This window comes from Dromaius novaehollandiae, unplaced genomic scaffold, assembly GCF_036370855.1.
Source record: "Dromaius novaehollandiae isolate bDroNov1 unplaced genomic scaffold, bDroNov1.hap1 HAP1_SCAFFOLD_49, whole genome shotgun sequence".
NCBI classification, from domain to species: Eukaryota; Metazoa; Chordata; class Aves; order Casuariiformes; family Dromaiidae; genus Dromaius; species Dromaius novaehollandiae.
In genome coordinates, this window is record NW_026991485.1 from 207,803 (window position 1) to 231,511 (window position 23,709).

Consider the following 23,709-nt stretch of genomic DNA (forward strand, 5'->3'; position numbering starts at 1 on the left):
GATTTTGTAATGGCAATGTTGTTGTTCGTGCACTTCTGAGAAGGAATGCAGTCCTTCAGAAAAAATGTGATTCTTCCTGAAAAATTGCTAGGTTTCAGGGAGGGATTAGTAATGCATAAAGGATTTTCTCAAGCAAACTCTTCAAGAAATAGTGATGAATCCATTTGACTAACCACGTAATTATCTTATCCATCATCCATATAAAAACCAGATAATATAGAATTAAAGTGTAAGAAGGGTGGGGATCAAATTATTTGGTAACTGATTTAAAAGACATTATTTTGTCTTATATGACATTGTGAAGTGTTTATTGTTAAATCTCAAAACCTGATGTTCTGTTACATTCTAACAATCTCAAAATTAAGGGACAATTATTCACTTGTGCAATGATCTTTGTCATTTGAATTCAAGAATCTGCTAGCCCAGTATAGCACAAAAGATATTAATATTTCTTCCAGTCATGGTTCAGCCTATCTGAAGACTCCAGCAGAGGCATTAGATTAAAAATCTGGTTGCAATGCTTAAGTTCCTGTGTGTGTATTCCCATATCTTAGTTTTCTGTCAGTCAGTTTCATACATTCAAGTTTGCTATAAACCAGTATGCCAGTAGGGTACAAAGTGTTGTGGTCACTCTCCAGCAGTGAAAAATCTTTCTGATTCCACTATTTCCTTTCTTACCTCAAAAAATAAATGCTGCTTTTCATGTCCATCTTTTCAGAAGGATATCAGGAGTAGCATGAATGAAGTCTGCAATTTAATGTTACTCAGAATATTTCTAGCCACATAAAGGGGACTGACATTTCAGCATCCAGAAAATTAAAGGTTGTCACCTGTAGGTTCATTTGTCCATAAGACTTCTTTCTTTTGAATAAGGACCATAATTGCAGTGGGAAGCTTTCAGTTTTCATTTCAGAAATATTATGCTGATAAAACACTATTTTAATATTTAATTTTTTAGAAATTAAAATTCCTAAAAAAGAAACAAGAATAGTTAAATGCAATTAATCAGTTCCTTTTCTGTTTTGTCAGCAGCGATGAATTACTTTTCAATGCTGGTGTGTCCTGCCAATCCCTGTTTTTGCTCTGTGATCATAAGCAATGTTCCACAGTTAGAAAAGATCACAGAGCTGAAATTAACTTATCTCAAAGTATCCTGAGTTCGTTATCTTCTTATTCCAGACTTTAGCATTTCCCTCTATCCACTGAATGTTCTTCAGGATGATCAAGTCAAGTAATAATTTTAAAGAAATGTTTTATACAATATCCTTTCCTCAGCTTTGTTTCTCTTTCCTGTTTTGCTTGATGGACTATCTCTGATTGAGTATCTAGTCCTGGGTATTTTTGACATCTTCTCTTCTATTAGTCTTTCTAAATTTCCTCTTTAATATCTTGTCATAGATTTTACGAGTTCATCAGTTTAATTCATTTCTAACCCAAACATAATATTCAGGTCTGAGAAGATGAGATTATTTTCCATGAAATATCCATTGCTTATATTCTTTCAGAATCCATTCTGTGTTTATGTTTTGTTTTTCACTTCTTGTTTTCCTAGTAAATATTTATGGTTTTAAAATTTTCTGTGTAAAACATATCCATATAATACTTTCTTTCCATCTATCCTTTGCAACTCAGACAATGATCTATACAATCTCCTCATTCCTACAACTGCTCACTGTTCTGAAGTATTATTTAATTTTGCATGTGTATTCTATTAAAAATGCCCTGAAAGAGGTCACTAGCACTGATCAATAATCATACAGAAGTGAATAGATTAGCTCCAACTGATTTCAGTAGCCTTTGCGTGAAACCAGTGTTTTCTAATAATTTCCCTTTAAATGCATTCATTTGACTATATTATATATAATATCAACATAGTAGTGACTATATGCCTATGTACTACTTCCTGACCTTTCATTAGCAATAATTGTTTTATAATATGAAAAGTATTGCTTATATTTTAAATCACATACTTGCTTTTGTGATATTTTATATATTGATATATTGATAGCTGTGAGAGGTCAAATAGAAAACTGCACAAAACTGCACTGACATTTTAAAAACCTGCATTTTCACCAAAATAAACAAACAGGTGAATAGCTCCAAAAAAAGTTGCTCCAGAAAGAAACAAAATTAACTTGTATATTTTGGATATTATTCTCAGTCCACTGGAGGTATCAATAAAACTCCCATTGTTTTCAAAATTAGGAGTTAGCTGAAGAGATTCCACTAGATAAAAATTCAAATAGCTTCTAAACTATTTTTGCAATGAATAGCAATGCAGTCTTGTATCCAGTTCTTCTGTGATCATGATTAATATTAGCCTACTCGTATATTTTAAACTTTTTTTTCTATTTTAATGTTTCTATTCAAAAATAAAATCTGTAAATATCAAAATCTGGGTGAGACTGCTAAATAATTACAGCATAATATTCCATTATAAATCCATCACAAGATTGTTGGACTCAAGTAATATGTAATTAGAGGGGTATTGGAAAGCCAAGGCAGAGGCAGAGAATAGGTATCTCCCTACTCATGTTTGTATCACAGCTAACCTAGCTCTTCCGAGAACTCAGAAGACTTTGGGTGTCTAAGCAACTCTGCAGTCAAAACAAACACATTGATTATTTCTAGGCATCTTTAGGAATTAAGTGGTGCTTGAGAAATAGGATTCTGAATCACCCTCTAAGTTTCATCAAGAAATGTTCCCCTACATAAATAAAATATAGCAGAAATTAGGCAGTCGGAATAAGAAGTAATTGTCATTTCTATCTTATGAATCTATTAATTCTTCATGGTAAACTAAGAAGATGAATAAAACAGGGTTGATGAATGTGATGCTCATGAGTGACAGGCTCATGGCTCCTGTCTGTGCTTGTGAGGTCACAGCAGCCTCCGTGCCTCCGAGGCCAGTGGCAGGCTCATGGCTGCTGGCTCTGCTTGTGAAGTCACAGCAGCCTCAGTGACTCATAGGTTAGTGTCTAGCACGCCCTGCTGGCTGTGCTTGTGAGGTCACAGCAACCTCTGTGTCTCTGACGCTAGTGGCACGCCCGTGGCTACTGGCTGTGCTTGAGACGTCAAAGCAGCCTCACTGTCTCCGAGAACAGTGTTAGGCTCCTGGCTGCTGGCTGTGATTGTGAGGTCACAGCAGCCTGAGTGCCTCTGAGGCTAGTGGCAGGCTCATGACTGCTGGCTGTGCTTGTGAGGTCACAGCAGCCTCACTGCCTCATAGGTTAGTGCCCATCGCCCCCTACTGGCTGTGCTTGTGAGGTCACAGCAGCCTGTGTGCCTCTGAGGCCAGTGGCAGGCTCATGGCTGCTGGCTGTGCTTCTGAGTTCACAGCAGCCTCAGTGCCTCCTACGCCAGTGGCAGACTCATAGCTCCTGGCTGTGCTTCTGAGGTCAGAGCAGCCTGACTGCCTTCTAGGCCAGTGGCAGGCTCCTGGCTGCTGGCTGTGCTTGTGACGTCACAGCAGCCTCTTTGCCTCCTGGGCCAGTGGCAGGCTCATGGCTGCTGGCTGTGCTTGTGAGGTCACAGCAGTCTCAGTGCCTCCTAGGCCAGTGCAGGCTCCTGGCTGCTGGCTGTGCTTCTGAGGTCACAGAAGCCTCAGCGCCTCCGAGGCCAGTGTCAGGTTCATGGCTGCTGGCTGTGCTTGTGAGGTCACAGCAGACTCAGTGCCTCCTAGGTTAGTGTCCATCGCCCCCTACTGGCTCTGCTTGTGAGGTCACAGCAGACTCAGTGCCTGATAGGTTATCTCCAGTGCCCCCTGCTGGCTGTGCTTGTGAGGTCACAGCAGCCTCAGTGCCTCCTCTGCCAGTGTCAGGCTCATGGCTGCTGGCTGTGCTTGTGAGGTCACAGCAGCCTCAGTGCCTCCTCTGCAAGGGTCAGGTTCATGGATGCTGGCTGTGCTTGTGAGGTCACAGAAGCCTCAGTGCCTCCTCTGCCAGTGTCAGGTTCATGGCTGCTGGCTGTGCTTGTGAGGTCACAGCAGACTCAGTGCCTCCTAGGTTAGTGTCCATCGCCCCCTACTGGCTCTGCTTGTGAGGTCACAGCAGACTCAGTGCCTGATAGCTTATCTCCAGTGCCCCCTGCTGGCTGTGCTTGTGAGGTCACAGCAGCCTCAGTGCCGCCTCTGCCAGTGTCAGGCTCATGGCTGTTGGCTGTGCTTGTGAGGTCACAGCAGCCTCAGTGCCTCACAGGCCAGTATCAGGCTCATGGCTGCTGGCTGTGCTTGTGACGTCAAAACAGCCTCAGTGTGTCCGTCGATAGTGCCATGCTCATGGCTGCTGCCTGTGCTTGTGAGGTCACAGCAGCCTCAGTGCCTCTCAGGCCAGTAGCATGCTCATGGCTGCTGGCTGTGCTTTTGAGGTCACAGCAGCCTGAATGCCTCCTAGACCAGTGTCAGGGTCATGGCTGCTGGCTGTGCTTCCGAGGTCACAGCAGCCTGAATACCTCCTAGAGCAGTGTCAGGGTCATGGCTCCTGGCTGTGATTGTGAGGTCACAGCAGCCTGAATGCCTCCTAGGCCAGTGGCAGGCTCATGGCTGCTGGCCCTGCTTGTGAGGTCACAGCAGACTCAGTGCCTCATAGTTTAGTGTCCAGCGTCCCCTGCTGGCTCTGCTTGTGAGGTCACAGCAGACTCAGTGCCTCATAGGTTAGTGTGCAGCGCCCCCTGCTGGCTGTGCTTGTGACATCACAGCAGCCTGAGTGCCTCCTAGGCCCGTGGCAGGCTCATGGCTGCTGCCTGTGCTTCTGACGTCACAGCAGCCTCAGTGCCTCTGAGGTCAGTGGCAGTCTCATGGCTGCTTGCTGTGCTTGTGAGGTCACACCAGCCCCAGTGCCTCACAGCCCATTGTCAGGCTCATGGCTGCTGGCTGTGATTGTGAGTCACAGCAGTCTCAGTGCCTCATAAGTTAGTGTCCAGCGCCCCCTGCTGGCTGTGCTTGTGAGGTCACAGCAGCCCCAGTGCCTACTCTACCAGTGTCAGGCTCATGGCTGCTGGCTGTGCTTCTGAGGTCACAGCAGCCTCAGTGTCTCCGTGGATAGTGCCATGCTCTTGGCTGCTGGCTGTGATTGTGAGGTCACAGCAGCCTCAGTGCCTCTGAGGCCAGTGGCAGTCTCATGGCTGCTGGCTGTGCCTGTGAGGTCACAGCAGCCTCAGTGCCTCATAGGTTAGTGTCCATCGCCCCCTACTGGCTGTGCTTGTGAGGTCACAGCAGTCTCAGTTCCTCAAAAGTTAGTGTCCAGCGCCCCCTGCTGGCTGTGCTTGTGACGTCACAGCAGCCTCAGTGCCTCTCAGGCCAGTATCATGCTCATGGCTGCTGGCTGTGCTTGTGACATCACAGCAGCCTGAATGCCTCCTAGGCCAGTGGCAGGCTCATGGCTGCTGGCTGTGCTTCTGAAGTCACAGACGCCTCAGTGCCTCATAGTTTAGTGTCCAGCGTCCCCTGCTGGCTCTGCTTGTGAGGTTACAGCAGACTCAGTGCCTCATAGGTTAGTGTCCAGCGCCCCCTGCTGGCTGTGCTTGTGAGGTCACAGAAGCCTGAATGCCTGCTAGGCCCATGGCAGGCTCATGGCTGCTGGCTGTGATTGTGAGGTCACACCAGCCTCAGTGCCTGATAGTTTAGAGTCCAGCGTCCCCTGCTGGCTCTGCTTGTAAGGTCACAGCAGACTCAGTGCCTCAAAATATGGTGTCCAGCTCCCCCTGCTGGCTGTGCTTGTGAGGTCACAGCAGACTCAGGGCCTCTGAGGCCAGTGTCAGGCTCATGGCTGCTGGCTGTGATTATGAGGTCACAGCAACCTCAGTGCCTCATAGTTTAGTGTCCAGCGTCCCCTGCTGGCTCTGCTTGTGAGGTCACAGCAGACTCAGTGCGAGATGAGTTAGTGTGCAGCGGCCCCTGCTGGCTGTGCTTGTGAGGTCACACCAGGCTCAGTGCCTCTCAGGCCAGTGTCAGGCTCATGGCTGCTGGCTGTGCTTGTGAGGTCACAGCAGACTCAGTGCCTCCTCTGCCAGTGTCAGGCTCATGGCTGCTGGCTGTGCTTGTGACGTCACAGCAGCCTCAATGCCTCCTAGGCCAGTGGCAGGCTCATGGCTGCTGGCTGTGATTGTGAGGTCACAGCAACCTCAGTGCCTCATAGTTTAGTGTCCAGCGTCCCCTGCTGGCTCTGCTTGTGAGGACACAGCAGACTCAGTGCCTCAAAATATGGTGTCCAGCGCCCCCTGCTGGCTGTGCTTGTGAGGTCACAGCAGCCTCAGTGCCTCCTCTGCCAGTGACATGCTCATGGCTGCTGGCTGTGATTGTGAGGTCACAGCAGCCTCAGTGCCTCATACTTTAGTGTCCAGCCTCCCCTGCTGGCTCTGCTTGTGAGGACACAGCAGACTCAGTGCCTCATAGGTTAGTGTCCATTGCCCCCTACTGGCTGTGCTTGTGAGGTCACAGCAGCCTCAGTGCCTCCCCGGCCAATATCAGGCTCATGGCTGCTGGCTGTGCTTGTGACATCACAGCAGCCTGAGTGCCTCCTAGGCCTGTGGCAGGCTCATGACCGCTGGCTGTGCTTGTGATGTCACAGCAGCCTCGGTGGCTCTGAGGCCAGTGGCAGTCTCATGGCTGCTGGCTGTGCTTGTGAGGTCACAGAAGCCTCAGTGCCTCCTCTGCCAGTGGCAGTCTCATGGCTGCTGGCTGTGCTTGTGAGGTCACAGCAGCCTCAGTGCCTCATAGTTTAGTGTCCAGCGTCCCCTGCTGGCTCTGCTTGTGAGGTCAGAGCAGACTCAGTGCCTGACAGATTATCTCCAGTGCCCCATGCTGGCTGTGTTGTGAGGTCACAGCAGACTCAGTGCCTCCTCTGCCAGTATCAGGCTCATGGCTGCTGGCTGTGCTTTTGAAGTCACAGCAACCTCAGTGCCTCTCAGGCCAGTATCAGGCTCATGGCTGCTGGCTGTGCTTGTGACGTCACAGCAGCCTGAATGACTCCTAGGCCAGTGGCAGGCTCATGGCTGCTGGCTCTGCTTGTGAGGTCACAGCAGACTCAGTGCCTCAAAAGTTAGTGTCCATCGCCCCCTGCTGGCTGTGCTTGTGAGGTCAGAGCAGCCTCAGAGCCTCACAGGCCAGTATCAGGCTCCTGGCTGCTGGCTGTGCTTGTGAGGTCACAGCAGCCTCAGTGCCTCCTCTGCCAGTGCTGTGCTCATGGCTGCTGGCTGTGCTTGTGAGGTCACAGCAGCTTGAATGCCTCCTTGGCCAGTGGCATGCTCATGGCTGCTGGCTGTGCTTGTGAGGTCACAGCAGACTCAGTGCCTCATAGTTTAGTGTCCAGCATCCCCTGCTGGCTCTGCTTGTGAGGTCACAGCAGACTCAGTGCCTCTCAGGACAGTATCATGCTCAGGGCTGCTGGCTGTGCTTGTGAGGTCACAGCAGCCTCAATGCCTCCTAGGCCCGTGGCAGGCTCATGGCTGCTGGCTGTGCTTCTGAGGTCACAGAAGCCTGAATGCCTCCTCTGCCAGTGGCAGTCTCATGGCTGCTGGCTGTGCTTGTGAGGTCACAGCAGCCTCAGTGCCTCATAGGTTAGTGTCCAGCGCCCCCTGCTGCCCCTGCTTGTGAGGTCACAGCAGCCTTAGTGCCTCATAGATTAGTGTCCAGCGTCCCCTGCTGGCTCTGCTTGTGAGGTCACAGCAGACTCAGTGCCTCATAGGTTAGTGTTCAGCGCCCCCTGCTGGCTCTGCTTGTGAGGTCACAGCACCCAGAGTGCCTCATAGGTTAGTGTCCATCGCCCCCTACTGGCTGTGCTTCTGAAGGCACAGCAGACTCAGTGCCTCTCAGGCCAGTATCATGCTCATGGCTGCTGGCTGTGCTTGTGAGGTCACACAAGCGTGAATGCCTCCTAGGCCAGTGGCAGGCTCATGGCTGCTGGCTGTGCTTGTGAGGTCACAGCAGACTCAGTGCCTCCTAGGTTAGTGTCCAGCGTCCCCTGCTGGCTCTGCTTGTGAGGTCACAGCAGACTCAGTGCCTCATAAGTTAGTGTGCAGCGCCCCCTGCTGGCTGTGCTTGTGAGCTCACACCAGCCTCAGTGCCTCCTCTGCCAGTATCAGGCTCATGGCTGCTGGCTGTGCTTCTGAGGTCACAGCAGCCTCAGTGTCTCCGTGGATAGTGCCATGCTCATGGCTGCTGGCTCTGCTTGTGAGGTCACAGCAGACTCAGTGCCTCCTCTGCCAGTGTCAGGCTCATGGCTGCTGGCTGTGATTGTGAGGTCACAGCAGCCTGAATGCCTCCTAGACCAGTGTCAGGCTCATGGCTGCTGGCTGTGCTTCTGAGGTCACAGAAGCCTGAATGCCTCCTAGGCCAGTGGCAGGCTCATGGCTGCTGGCTGTGATTGTGAGGTCACAGCAGCCTCAGTGCCTCATAGTTTAGTGTCCAGCACCCCCTGCTGGCTCTGCTTGTGAGGTCACAGCAGCCTCAGTGCCTCACAGGCCAGTATCAGGCTCATGGCTGCTGGCTGTGATTGTGACGTCACAGCAGCCTGAATGCCTCCTCTGCCAGTGCCATGCTCATGGCTGCTGGCTGTGCTTGTGAGGTCACAGCAGTCTCAGTGCCTCCTAGGCCAGTATCAGGCTCATGGCTGCTGGCTGTGCTTGTGAGGTCACAGAAGCCTGAATGCCTCCTAGGCCAGTGGCAGTCTCATGGCTGCTGGCTGTGCTTGTGAGGTCACAGCAGACTCAGTGCCTCATAGTTTAGTGTCCAGCGTCCCCTGCTGGCTCTGCTTGTGAGGTCACAGCAGACTCAGTGCCTCATAGGTTAGTATGCAGCGCCCCCTGCTGTCTGTGCTTGTGAGGTCACAGCAGCCTGAGTGCCTCCTACGCCAGTGGCAGGCTCGTGGCCTGGCTGAGACTTCCAAAGTGAAGTGGAAGTGGGCAATCAAAGCAGGGAGTCCCCTGCATCGTTGATGGGGAGCTCCAGAAGGCAGCTGCTGGAAGCTGCCTGGGACTGCACACGCCGGGTGAGCTGGTGTGAGCACTAGAGGGGTTTGGTCTCTGTGCCCTGCTGCCGAGCTGTGTGCCTGCCTGCGCCGCAGCAGGTGGTCCTGCAGGAGAGGGAGGTAGATGCGACTGCAGGCGTTGAAATCCACAAAGCGAGGGGCAGAGAGACAGAGGCACAAGAGGAGGCTCTAATTCCTCGTCAGGAGAAAAACGCAACCGATGGCAGAGTCTCCCCAAACCCTGGCACGCGCTTGCCCCTCCCAAGGAGACGTACCTCCCTGGGCCAGGTGCCCATCACTGTTGCCAGGTCACACAGCTGTTGTGTCCGTGGGAATCACCTCACTCCCCCATGGAGCACACGGCCCCCCTTTTCCCTGGCCCAGACTCTCCCCTGGCAGTAGGCTCTTTGCCCACCCCTTTCTGCCTGTTGCTGCCTCCAGATGCATGGCAGTTATTGCAGGTGGAGGAGGCCCCCCCTTGAAGGAGGAGGTGCAGCAAAGGGCGATTCCCTTTCTGACAAGGGAAAGCCCTTGGGACCTGTGTCTCAGGGACTCTATGAGCAAGGACGCCAGGCATCCCTGCTTGCACCAGGGGTAAAGGTGTCTGCAGTGGCCATCCGATTTTCCTGAGGCCAAAAGAAAGGAAGTTTGGGCACTTTCAGACTCCTCCAAGGAAAGAGCAGTTTGCAAGGCAGGCGAGGCAGTGGATTGCCATGGGAAAAGATCCCTTGGAGGGTAGGCTTCTCTAAGTATTTGTGCTTAAAGGTGACCTGATAGGCTTCTCCGTGGAGATGACTAGCTTGGTGCCTGAGGGGAGAGCAGTGGAGGTTGTTGCCCTGGACCTGAGTAAGGCTTGCGAACCTGGAGGCTTTCAGCTTGCAGAAGATGGCCAGAAAGTGTGTGGAAAGAATCAGGGACCAGAGTGGAGTAAAAGAGTGACTGTTCCCCTTGGACAACCCTGTTATTTTTCATACATATAGCACTCTTGAAATGGTTTGTTTATAAAGAACAGGGTTCTCTTCTGTTCCTTGCTTTCCACAGGCTACTAGTCACATTACAGGAAGCAGCCACTCCCCTGCCCCAGCACAGGTTCCCCCCAAGGCAGCTGTCCCTCAGGCGTGTGCCTGCTCCAGCGTGGGTCCTCCCCGGGCGGTGGTCCCTCGGGGCTGTCCCTGCTGCAGCGTGGCTCCTCCCCGGGCCACAGTGCCCTCAGAGGAGGAGCAGCTCCAGCATGGAGCACCTCCTTGCAAGAGTGCGACTCCAGCCATTTGCCTGACAATGTCCCCTGCCACGTAGCTCCTGCCTTTTGTTTCTCCAAACATGGCTCATGACAGTTCTCCTCACGGGGGCCCTCTCGTGTCTCCCGTGTCTCGTCCCTTGTGCCTCCTTGTTATGGCCAGGAGGGTGCTCTCCGTTCCTGCCCGCCATGAGCCAGCCGGAGCGGCTGTGGATGAGGAGGAAGGCGGCGCTGCGCATCAGGAGGAAGGTGGGCCCGACCGTTTGGGACCGCTGCGCCGCCCTCCTGCCGAGTGCCGCATCCACCCCGGAGCCTTGGAGGTGGAGCGCGCGGAGGAGGAGGAGGAGCCCATGCAGGTGGTGCCTGTGGAGGGGCAGCCCGCCCCGCAGCCCCTGGACCTGCCCCAGGGGCCAAAGAGGAGGAGAAGGCGCTAGCCCGGCAGAAGGCCCCCGCTGCCCACAAGCCAGGGCACGGCCCCCCAGCAAGACCAGGCTGGGGCTGGCACTCAGCCCGGGGCAGCCGAGCCCAAGGCGCCGGGCTTGGAGGCTGAGGAGCGCCGGGCTGCGCGGCACCTCCTGGCCCGCCCCTGACTGCCGGGCACCAACATCTGCCCGGCAGAGGCAGGGCTGACCACGGGGCACAGAAGGGAGGCAGAAGCCTGGAGGGACTAAGCTGGGCCCGACCTTCACAGAGCTGGTGCTTGCAAAAGCTCCTGTAGCAGGGAGGCGGCAGCACTGCCACCAAGGAGCATCTTGCACACACATGCATGGGGTGCCCGGGCACCTGGGCTCAGTCACCTGGGCTACAACTGGAGGCAAGAGTACATCTGTGTGCAGCTGCTTGTAGGACTGGGCCCCCCAAACCACCCTCTTGCCCTCTGCGGAAAAGCAGCTGGACTCTGGCATCTCCTGCACAGGGACGTGAGGTTAGAGAGTTTCACCAAAGAGGCCTCTAACACCAGGATTTAGGAAAAGGGGAAGGTCCCTTGCAAAGTGCCTGCGGCCACGAGGCTGTGGTTCATTTCTGCCTTCCTACAAAACCTGCTGAGGAGCCTTGGGGAAGCGCAAACAACAGGAACTTGACTCCCTGTCTCTCCTGAAACCTTGCATCTCCTGAACCGGAGGTTCTTCCCTGGGGCCCTCCGACGCTTGGATGCCCATCACCTGGCTGTCTCGTCGTCTGGGTCCCCTGACGCCTGGCTTCCTCATCGGACGCCTGAGTCCCTCCAAGGCTTGGGTCCCTCGATGCCTCCTTTGCTGGGACAGCTGCATTCTCTGACGCCTCCATTCCTCGGACACCTGTGATCCCTGATGGCTCCATTGCTCAGACACCTGCATAGGTGGGGTGGATGCCAGGGCTGGTCCAAAGAGAGGATCTCAAGGCAGGATCCCAGGGTGGATCCTAGGCACATCTCAGGGCAGGATCCCAGGGCAGATCCTGCGTTAGGGAAAATTTCCACTATACCCTCTTTCACAGAAAGGACACACAAGGTCACAGTAACCCTGCCAAAAGCAATTTCACCTTTGGAGGAGAAGGGACTCCTACAGCCCCTCCTGCTGCCCCACACTGCCCACGGTCAGAGCTCCTTCCCCTGCCATGCCCCACACCAAGCCTGCGGCTGAGATCTGCTTCATCCTGGCTGTCTCTGCACCCAGAGCAGTTGGGTCCCGGGGCACAGAGGTGATCACCCAGCTGCAAATGCCTTCTGGATAAAGATACTATCCTGCTGCAGGAGCTAGGGGGGGTTGGCAGGATTTCCCTGTCCTGGGTCTAGTGTCACCCCGTGTGGCGGACAGATGAGTGAACTTTTGCCTTAAACATTTCTTGGTACATAAGGTGCAAGCAAACCATCACCCCGAACAAGCCATCTGTTCCCAGCGGAAACAAGACTGAGCTGCTGCGACCCCCGAAACGGTCTCCCTGTGACCACCTGGGACACACCGAGCCTGTGCCGAACCACGGCACGATCGGGCAGAGACTTTGGGACCTGGCCCTAGTTCAGTGAGAAAGGGCCCCAGAGCTGGTGCAGGCTGGAAAGATAAGGGAATTACAAGCAGTCTGCATTCCTGTGCTTCACACTCCAGGAGGGAGGATGTGAAGGCTTTGAAATAAGGCCTGCTTGGGCGTCACGACCCTGGGAAACAAAGCCTCCTCTCACTGCTGAAACAGTGTTACTTGGGGGGGGGGGGTCTGGATTATATCCTCTTCCTCAGGACCTTGGAAGATAACACCTACTGTCACTGCTGGGGCAGTGCTAATTGCTGGAACAACACCTCTTTTTGTTTGTGCCTTGAGAGACAAGGGTGGGATCCAAGGAATCAAAACACATCTGTCAGCAGAAACAGCAACAGTAAAGATAAGGGAGAAAAAGAGCCTGCCTAGGAACAACGAGGAGACCCAATAAGGAGCAGGAGACCCCAGACCTAAAAATTACTATTGGTCTGAACTACCGCGTGAGGGGTGGGAAACTTAATTTGAAAAAGCTATAATTGCCCAGGGATTTCTTTGCTCGGGGTCCCTCTTCGGAGGCACCCAGCTCGAGCTGTAACTACTGCACGCGTGTCATTACAATTTATTTATTTAATTTGCCTTGATTTGGCTCCGAACTTTTCAGTGGGAACCTAGGGTCGGACCCTGCTCAAGTTGCAATTACTGCACACGCTTCGCTAAAATTTACACCCAGGGTGAAGAGGACCAACAGGACGCTGCTGGATCCACTGGTGGTGATATCTCTTTCTCTCTCCCCCTTTCTCTCTCTCTCCCTCTTTCTCTCTCTCCTCCCCTTCGCCTTTCCCCACCTTTTCTCCCCACTCCGTGGAAAATAAAGTTAAAAGGTTGTACGATATTTGACTGGTTCTAGCATCTTAATCTCGTCCTTGGGATCGTAACGAAACCCCCCCGGTATTGGATCGGCACACCCCGGCCCTCTCCTGTGTCATTGCCCATCTCTGGGGATGGCAAAATGATGAGGACCCTGAAGCACAGCAGGCAGCAGCTGAGGTCCTGCGTGACAGCTGGCCAGAAGAAACGCTGGGAAAGTAGGATAATAAAGCTCAGTGCAAGGCCCTAGGAAAGGGGAAAGCGATATCCATTTACAAACTCTCCAAACAAGGTGATCTCACCTGCTCACCCTCGGTCTCTCCGCGGTTCAGCCGCTCACATCTTTTTTTTGTACCCCTCAGGTGTCATTAACTGTTAGGGGATGGCATTTTGCCTTGGGGTCTTGCTGACTTCAGGCCCCACCAGTCTGAGGCCCAGCTGCTGCCCTGGCTGGTTTCCCTCTTTTGTTTGAAATCAGCATGCATTTCCCTGCGGGATCAATGGGACAAGGCCTGGCAGAGTGGAGGCACCAGCCAGCCTACAAAGAAAGGAGGTTTCAAAAATTGGGCGGTGTTACTTGAAGGTGTCTTTTGGGAAAAAGATTTTCAGTTCTCAGCAGCAGCTCTTTGTTGTATCAAGGTTCAAGACTCAGATGCCTTTGCCCATTCAAACTACTGCAAGCATTCAGCACACACAAGACCAAAACTGTCGCTCGGGAAAATATTAAAGCAGCATCTTCCCTGCACAGGTGACCCCCAGAAAGGCTCTACATAAAGGGGGAGCTGGGTAGCAGGATGATGGTTTGCAGTGCCGACTGCATTCGGGCCCTTTGGAGCGAGACATGTAAGCACCACACGTGTGCGCATCTGAGCACACGCATGCATGCTGGCCAGGATGTTTGTGCACGCGCTGTATTGCACTGTGTGTTAGGATGCGCAGGTGGGGGGTATATGGACATATAGGGGCTTCCTCATGTCGGTCCCCTGTCTTTTGCACAGCCGCCATTCTTCATACCACCCCCTGCGGTGAGTACCAGCCTCTTCTCCGAGTGCTGGAGAGTTAAACCAAAAGAGGGACAGCTGCATGAGCAGGGAGAAGGCAGAGAAATAGTGCAGGCCTAATGCGGGCCAAATGGTATGGCATCTGCTTCTGGGGGAGTTGCAAGGTCTCTGCGATGAGACAGAGGCCCCTTGTGTCCAAGCCCATGACAGGGTCCCATATGCAGCTAATCAGCTGGGGCTGAGTCAGGTGGGGCTGAGACCTTGGCCTGAACAGGGAACCACCCTCACGGCAAGGCATCTTGGTGTCCCTGCTCTGCAAAGGAAGGACAGCGTATGTGGATTGGAAAAGGTTGAGCCACCTCTGGCGGGGCCCAACAACTGCCCCTTGGAGTTCAGAGACATCCAGGTCAAGGCCAGAGCCAACAACCTGCTCCTGTCCCCAGAGGGCTGCCAGAGAAAGAGCCCCTTTGCCCGGCTGCTGCTGCCAGGGGCAGCAGGGGCATTGCAGCAGGGGGAAGCCCCCTCCCTCCTTGCAGCTATTTACCAGGGCAACTGCTGCTGCTCCTCTTGCTGTCGTCCCTTCCTCTTGGCAATGCACCTGAATGTTTCCCGCTGGGCTTGATAGGGCTCCAAGCTTTGGAGAGTCTGGGCTGCTCGAGGGGAAAGGTGGCTGCAACAACAGGGCAAAACTGTCTCAGTGGCTGGCTGGGCCCCTGCCTGCCTCTGCCCTGCTCCAGCCCCTGCACCCACCCAGGCCCCTGCGCACCCACAGCCCCTTTCAGCCTGGGGGGAGTGTTCGGGCTTAGCTGTGGGCTGCAGAAAGGCCCCTGGGAGGAGGGAGGTGTAACCCAGGTCATTCCTGTGTCACCAGAATGCCGAGGGTGTTGTATGCAGCAGGGGAGATGGGGCTGCTTCCCATGGCAGGGTGGCAGGTGGCCACTCTGCGGACCCTGAAGCTTTGAAGAGCCTTTGCTGTGCCATGTCACCTAGACGGACAGGAGAAGCAACAGAGAGGACTGCACGAAACCCCCTGAAGATGATGCTGATGCCCCCTCCCTGCCCCCCTCTGATGTGATCAAATGCTCCGCCAATGGCTCCAGACCTCAGTGCAGCCTTTGCTGGGATGTGTGTCAGGAAGCTTTCCCAGTCCCTGCCCGCAGCTGGCGTGGCCAAAGGGACGTCTCTCCCGCAGGCTTACAAGGGTTCCCCTTAGGCCTTTGCCCAAGGGTCTCACCTGGCAGGAGTCTCCTTCTCCATGTCTTGCTGCCTGCTGCCTGCCCGCGACCTTGGCAGCATGGGCAGGGGAAGCTGCTGCCGGCTCTGCAGGAGCTGGCCAGGATGGCCCTCTGGAAGGAGGAAAGGAGAGTGCTCTTCAGAGCAGCCTCTTGGGCAGTGCCTTTGTGGCTGGCTGAAGTCCCCAGGCATGAAGGACGGCCAGTGGGGGCACAGCCTGCTCAGGAGGGAGCTGTTCCCTCACCACTGATGCTCGTGGTGCTCCGGAGCTCTCCCAGGGCCTTTACTTCCCAGCGGCACCATCGGGGGGCTGCCTCGCCCTTTGCTTTGCCTTCCAGGGTGAGCTGAAACCTGGGGAAGAAATGACCACACCAAGCAGAGGAAAGGCCACCATCTGCCCTTGCAGCTTGCCAGCACTAATCCTCCTCGCTGTCATCTGAGACCTCGCATGCCTTCCCCTTTCTGTGCAGGCATGGGTGGTTTTGGCACTCTCCCCCAAAAGACACAAAACGTAGCCTCAACTGCTCTCTGCGTGCCATCAGTTCTCTCTCCCTGATGGCAGTGACGGCAGGCTGGGCATGAGAAATGCAGTCACCGTTCCCCAGCGCTCCAGCTGACACACAGACACACGTAGCCCCAACTCAGCGTTGGTTAAGCAGGACCCAGTCCCTGCGGGAGGGAGTTTCTCCCACCTCCAGGCTGAGCGTCCAGCCCCAGCAGTGTGCGCTCCCCTGCAGGAGAGGAGCCGGGAAACCTCCCGCTGGGTGAGCCGAGGGCTGCAGAGGAACCCTGCTGACCTTGGGAAGACGTGGGCAGGGCTAGCCTGCAAGCCTGGACTGCTGGTTTCTCCTCCAGAGCTGTCTGCCTCCATCGGCCATGGTCTCTGCAATGCAACACACACCCGTTGGGAGGCTTACAAGGCAGTTTTCTCCTTGCGACCCAACAGCAGCACACTTGATCCTGCTCCAAGGGGAACCTGCCTCTCCAAAGCCCTCAGCTCTAAAGCCTCTGCCATGAGGAGCAGCCCCTAGTTCTGGTGCACAGCAGGGAAGGAAGAGGGGGCACTAATGGCGCCAGGCTTCTTCTTAGGAGCAAGAATCAAGCAACTCAGCAGAGGCTCTCTTTGCTAGTGCAGGAGTCAGTGGGGCAAGGCCTGGGGAAAGCATTGCATTAGCCCACCACGTTGCGGGGAGCCAACAGAGAGCAGATTGCTGGTCCTCTGAGAGCATTCCCAAAGAAAGCCAAGGAGCCCAGGAAAGCTGGGCAACTTACACTGTGCAGGGCTGCAAGAAGGCCTGCCTTGCTCTCCAGCCTGTGAATGAGGTAGGGACAGAACTGCATGCCCACTTGGTCTCCTTTGCAGGCCAGAACTCCCATGTCCTTGAAGACAAAGGTGACGTGCTCCTTGTTCAGCAGGTGGGATGAGAACAGGAGGACGGTCTCCTGCACGCAGCCCTCCACCACGCGCAGGGGGAAGCCTGTGTCCCATGACAAGCGCCGGTAGTTCAGCAGTTTGATCCTGACATTGCCTGCAAGGCAGGGCAACAACATCACTGCCACAGCAGGCTACACTGCCAGTGCTGGGCCAGGTGGAGCCAGCTGTTTGGGTGACTCCGAGAGAGCCCAACTTCATGCACTCTTTTTAAAAGCCTATTCCCAAAGCAGTTGCTTAGGGAAAGGGCTCTTTGGGCAGAGGTTTGTTCTGGGGGAGCTGAAGCTGTCCACCATCCTTTGGAAGGACCTTCTCACCAGGGAGAGTCACTCTGCGGACATTAAGCCTGAGGCATGGCTGCAGAGCTGGGCTTTGCCCCAGTTACAGACTGCCAGCCTTACTCCTAGGCCAGGGGACGTCCCGAGTGGAACTAGGGACATGGGAAGGCTTTTTGAGCTCTGCCAAACATGTTCTGCCAAGCTGGAGGCACAAGAGGAGCCCTGCGGAAGAACCAGAGGCTCTCCCAAACAAGTAGACGCCTGGGATTTTTTACAAGGGGAAGGCTCCATTGCCAGCACGGGCATTTGCTGCAGGCTCTTGAGAGCCCCACGCAAGCTGCAGGACACTCTGGCCTCCAGGATGCAGGACCCCTTTCCTCCCAGAGCCACACTCCAAAGGGGGTCCCACTCCCAAGGAAGCACAGACCTGCATTTCCCCCGGCCACAAAGGGATGGAGCCAGTCCCACAGGAGCCCTGGGGCTCAGGGCAGCCCCAGCCCCAGCCCCCAGCAGTCCTGGCTGCCACCTTGTTCCCCAGCCAGACGGCACCCTCAGGCAGGGCCCTTGGGGCATCCCCCACCCTGCCCAGCCCCACCACAGCCCGGCAGCCACAGCAGTTTGGGCACTTAACAGTCTCTGTGCGGCACCTCGCCAAGGAGCTGCTGAAGCCCTCACCCTCAGTGCAGAGCCGCAGGAGCACTGGAAACAGAAAACTGCGCTGCGGGCTCATGGCATCCGTCCAAGGCAGAGGAGGAAAAAGGAGGCTCCGGAGAAAGGTCGCTCTTGCCAGCTGCTCAAGGAGAACAGCTCCCCAAAGCAGCCCTGCTCCTCTGCCTGCCACTCGCTCACCACCCGCTGCCCCAGCGAGGCAGGGAGCAGCCGCAGGCTCCCGGGCACTCGGGGACATGACAGGCCGCAGCATGGCGCTGGGCTCCCTGCGCAGCAGCCGGCAACAGCGGTTCCTGCCGCGGCTGCTTCTCCCCAGGCTCCAGCGCGGCCGCACGCCGGGGCCGGGGCCGGGGCCGGGCCGTTGGCGGCCGTTGGCACAGAGGCCCCGCCCCCCGCACCACAAGTGACGCCTCCCAAACCACCGACCGCCCCGCCCCACTGTGCCCCGCGCTTCCCCATTGGCTGCGCAGCTCGTGGGCTCGCGGGGCGGGACACGCGGGAGGGGCGGGCGGCAGCGCGCGTGCGCCGCGCGGGGGTGGGGGCGGGGCGGGGGGCGCCGGGGCGGAGGCGGGGCTCTGCGCAGGCGCGCTGGCGCGGAGGAGGGGGGCGCCCAGGGCCGGGGAGCGGCGGCGCCGCGCACGCGCTGTGAGCGCTCGCCCGCGGGAGGGGCGGGGGGGACGGGGCCGGGCGCGGGCTGTAGCCGCCGCGGGGCTGCGTGTGCAGAGAGGCGGGAGCTGGGCGCTGCCGCCGGCGGGGCTCAGAAATAATCCCAAGATTCAGAAGAAGCTGCCCCCCGGGGAAGTAAAAACGGGCTTCATGCCGGGGAATTACTGGCAAGTTGATTTTTCTGAATTACTAAGCTGTAACAGATATAAATGTTTGTTGGCAGTTGTTGACCCTTTTTCAGGATGGCCTGAGGCTTTCCTGTGCCGTGCCAATAAAGCAAGGGAAGTAGTAAAAATGTTATTAAAAGAAATCATACCAAGATTTGGGGTACCTGAAGGATTTTCTTCAGATGGAGGACCTCATTTCATAGCAGAAGTAGTATGGGAAATCTCAAAAATACTACCAATTAAATGGGATTTACATACCCCCTGGAGGCCACAGTCCCGTGGAAAAGTGGAAAGAATGAATCAAACAATTAAGAGACAGATAGGGACACTGTGTCAGGAGACTCAGATGAAATGGACTGAGGTTTTACCTCTGGCATCATTAAGAATCAGAATAACCCTGAGGGTTAAGGAGAAAATTAGTCCCTTCGAGATTCTGTATGGTGAACCTTCTACCATAAATTGAACTGGAAATGAAATTCAGAGGCACATGAAGGGCGATCACATTTGAAGTGATTATCTCTTGTCTATGGCAAAAGTTCTTCTTCTCCAGTTAAGATCTCCTGTACTTTTAGATTCACCTGTACTTTCATTCCAGCCGGGAGATCAAGTGTATCTTTGAACTGGGAAGGATGAGCCGTTGATAGAAAAATGGAGAGGACTGTATCTGGTAGTGCTAACAACAAATACTGCTGTGAAACTGCAGGGAATTGATTCCTGGATCCACTACACCCGCGTGAAAGCAGTACCTCGAGAGACATGGAAAGCTGAACAAGTTCAGCCTTTCAAGTTAAAAAAATATAAAGACATGTGAGTTGTATTAGAAGTGAATCAGTTTAAAATTTAGATTGTATTCAGGGAAAAATTGTTTAAATTTGTTTCTTAGGACTAGGGTTAATATTGTTGCTATGGTGTCTGTGTGCAAATGATGTTCTCCTTAACAAACAACAGGGGAGAAATGTGGTGGTTAGTTTTTCTAGGTTACCCGAGCCAAGCAATTAAAGGGAATCGGGAAGGATTTTGGGGTCCCAATCTCCATTTGGAAGTAATTACAAAATCTATGAAGGCAGTTAACCAGATGGACTGTTGGGTGTGTGCCCACTTCCCTGAACATTCCAACAAGGGCTTCCCGCTATTTGGAGTGCCTCTTAATTTTATGGAATTTATAAAACAGATAAGAAGTGATAGTGATCGAACGAAATATGATGCAACAACCGAACAGGAATGGGAAGTCCAGAGTGTGACAGGAGATTATCATCAATGTATCCGAAGATGGAATAATAGTAATAAATGGTGGGAGAAAACCGTGCTTTATGGAGAACAACCAATCAACTGTACTGGTGCAATTAAGGTAGGAAGTTATGAAGATTGCTCTCGGATACCTGAAATAGGTTATAAGTGGCCAAGTAAGGAGCTAAATGGGTGGCGTGTTCCGAAAGGCAGTGGATGGTATTGGTTGTGTGGGAACAAGGCACGAAAAGTGCTGCCTCCTAATTGGTCAGGGACAGGTACTCTGGGGCAATAATCCCTAATATTACTGTAACAAAAGAATTGAGTAACAAATATCAAAAATCATGGTTAAGAACATTCATGAGGAGACAAAAGAGGGTCAATAATTCTTTAATAGATTGACCCACTAGGCTTCATTCATTCACAAGGTGGCTGTTTCCACAGTTGGGAGTGAGTGAACTTGAAAAAGCAGTAGTAAATATTTCAGCATTTGTTGAGAAAATAAGGAATAAAACCTCTGATGCCATTGCAGCTTTACAAGAGGAGGTTTCAGAAATTGCTAAAATAACTACCCAGGATGGCTCTAGATATGTTATTGGCATCTCAGGGAGGAGTACGTACAGTAGTAAATACTAGTTGCTGTGTATATGTGGATCAAAGCAGGAGAATTTCTACCAGTCTAAATGAAATCTGGAAGCAGACTGAAATCTTACATGGGGTTCAGAAAGATGATACCTCTTTTGGATTTGAAGAAACATGGAAATGGTTGACTTCCTGGTTCCCTGACGTGAGCTCATAGGTTAAAAAGTGTTTAACAATTTTGGGAATGCTGTTAATAGTTTTTGCATGTGTTTATGTAGTGATTCAATGCATTTCTAGATGTTGTACAAAGTTAACAAGGGAAAAATTTTAAAAGAGTGAGACTAATACGAAAATGATCATATAAGTCTCAAAGGGGGGAATTGTTACAAGACAACCCTGGAAGCTCAGAAAGAATGTTCATACTGTTTAAACTAGGCAGGTTAGGATAACCTCTATCTGTATCTTCTGAAAAGAAGCATTCTTTAATCAAGGGCATCCTAGAACTGCTAAAGCCCTGAAAGAAACATTACATCCAAATGTTTTATTTCTAGGTACGTATTGCCAATTTGGCAAAAGAATTCAAGGCCCATGTATCCCTAACTGAACTGTCCTCATTGTAATACAAAAAATCACGCCCATAGGTCAAAAAGACCTGCGCCTAGGTGAAGACCCCTCCCCTGAGCATGCGTAGTAGTAAAACGGTGTGTAAGCAAAATTATAATTGCATGTAAAGTACTAACCAAGCAGTGTAAAAGGGAAAGTTGCAGTCTTGGCAATTTGTTTGTATAAATGCTACTTGAAAAGCTGGGGGTGTGTGCTTGATATGTGGGACACCACCGAGCACCCAGGCTTGCGCAGCTCTGAAATAAATAAGCAAATATCTCTCCTGAGTGTGTACTTATTGGCTTATTGCACCCCGGGCAACGAATCCTCTTTCGGACAACATCTAGGGTGCAATTTGTTCCCTCCTTCCTTCGCACAGCCCCTCCAAGGCTTTTGCGCATAGACTGGTGGAGCGTACACCTCACTGCTTTTTTCCTTCTTGGTCCCAGTTGTGCTGCAGTCACCTCAGGATGCAGATGCTGCGGCAAGCTCTCTTCTCACCTGCCTCCAAAAGGCAGGGCCTCTTTTTGTTCTTTGCCTAACAGTTGGCCCCGGAGAAAGACCTCCACCCCGGGGAAGCTTCTTGCAGCATTTGGGAGGATCCAGAGCTGCCAGGAGCAGAAGTACAGCTGAGAGCAGAGCACACCTGGTAGGAGCATTTGGGGAAGGAAAGCAGTAGTTCCCGCCCCACTAATGGCTGTGTGAATCCTGCTGGGTGTTTTTCCATGAGTGCTGCAGCAGCCAAAGGCCAAGCAGCAGAGGGGTGTCCTGCTGAGGAGAAGTCATGGTGTTGTCAAATGCCCCTTGCTGGGCTGCCGGGGGTTGGGGAAGCAGCCAGTGGGGCAGTGAGGCCTGAAGCTGTGGGTAAAACCTGAGTCCAGAAGGGTTGGGATCGCTTGGTGTGCCCTGCCAAACCTGGTGAGGAGCTCATTGGAAGTTCCTGCCCTGCAAATGGCAATTCCCTCCTCCCCATTTCCCATGCTCTCAGTGATGTCAGCAGGAAAGCAGAGGGCCAGCTGGGAATTGCAGTGAAGCCCTGCTCCCACCCTGCCCTTGCCCTGGGGGCTGGTGGTGGAGAGGTTCCTGGTTGCCCAGCTCCTGCTGCCGGGTGCTTGCCAGAGGGCCTCTGGGAAAGGGCTGCTCTCTTCCCGGTCTGGTTTGCAGACAGTCGGTCGCTCCTTCTTGGCAGGACTTTGGCCGTAAAGGGACTTGGGCTCCCCACCCTCCCGCCCAGCCCAGGAGAAAGGAGCACAGGCAGAGGTGGAAAAGCCTCCCCCCACCCCGTGGAAGAGAAGAAAGCAGCGGCCAAGCTGGAGACAATCCAGCCCCAGTAAGTGTGCGCTGAGCCCAGCCCCAGCCTGGGGCGGCCGAGTGTCCCTGACCCCCACAGGGTGTTATGGCTCCAAATCCCGGAGGCCTGGGGTTGCGTACAACACCCTTGGCGTTCTGGTGACACGGGAATGGCCTGGGTTACACCTCCCTCCTCCCAGGTGTTATGGAAATGAGGCTTGTCGGCCACCATAACAGGGCCCGACCCTGGGTTCCCGCAGAAAAGTTCAGAGCCAAATCAAAGCAAATTAAATAAATAAATTGTAATGACACGCGTGCAGTAATTACAGCTCGAGCTGGGTGCCTCTGAAGAGGGACCCCGAGCAAAGAAATCCCTGGGCAATTATACTTTCCAGTCTAAGCTCTCCACCCCTCACGCCGTAGTTTGGACCAATAGTAATATTTAGGTCTGGGGTCTCCTGCTCCTTATCGGGTCTCATCCCTGTCCCTAGGCAGGCTGTTTATCTTTACTGTTGCGGTTTCTGCTGACAGATGTGTCTTAATTCTTCGGGTCCCGCCCTTGTCTCTCAAGGCCCTGACAGAGAGGTGTTGTTCCAGCAATTAGCACTGCCCCAGCAGTGGCAGTAGGTGTTATCTCCTGAGGTCCTGAGGAAGGGGATATAATCCAGACCCCGAGATAGTGCAGACCCCCCAAATTAACACTGTTTCAGCAGTGAGAGGAGGCTTTCTTTCCCAGGGTTCTGGTGCCCAATGAGGCCTTATTTCAAAGCCTTGACATCCTGCCTTTTGGAGTGTGAAGCACAGGAATGCAAACTCCTTGCAACTCCCTTATCTTTCCAGTTTGAACCAGCTCTCAGGCCCCTATTCTTACTGAACTAGGTAAAAGTTCATTATTTTATCTAAGTGCAGCCTAAGGCTTCAGCAAATCTAGCTCCTCATGCTAAGCAAGTTTTATAGAAGTTGTGCTAAGCAGCTACCTCTAGACAGTTTCAGCTCAATATTCTTTAACAGTCCCCCCTTTGTTTTTATGAAGCATCCCTGCTAATCCTTTAAAGGGAGTTCTTGAAGCCTTTCGAGGCATACTATCCCTTTCCATAATCTTCTGTATAATATGATCGTAAGTAATAGGCATAACACAGTTAAACTTAACACAACTACTACTGGGTGCAACATGCCATTATAAATCCCTGTTGCAGTTGGTGACCATCCGAGGAGAGTCTCCCAGCCATGATGTTCTCCGTCCCTTTTTACCCTTTCCAAGATGTGGTGTCTCTCTTCTGCATCATGATGAACAGTGATTAGCGCTTTCTGTCCACTGTTTTGGATGCGTTCTAGCAGTCGACGCAGGTCCTCATGTTGTAGGAGTTTCCTTACCAGGGTGAGATTCATTCCAATGAGGGTAGGTAGTAAATTTTGAATTAATGTATAATTAGATTGTAACAACTGATAAGATGTAATAGGAGCTAAATACTTAAAATCACATCCCATGATTCTGGTAAAGTTACAAATATCTGAATGGTTACTTGTATCTACAACAATGC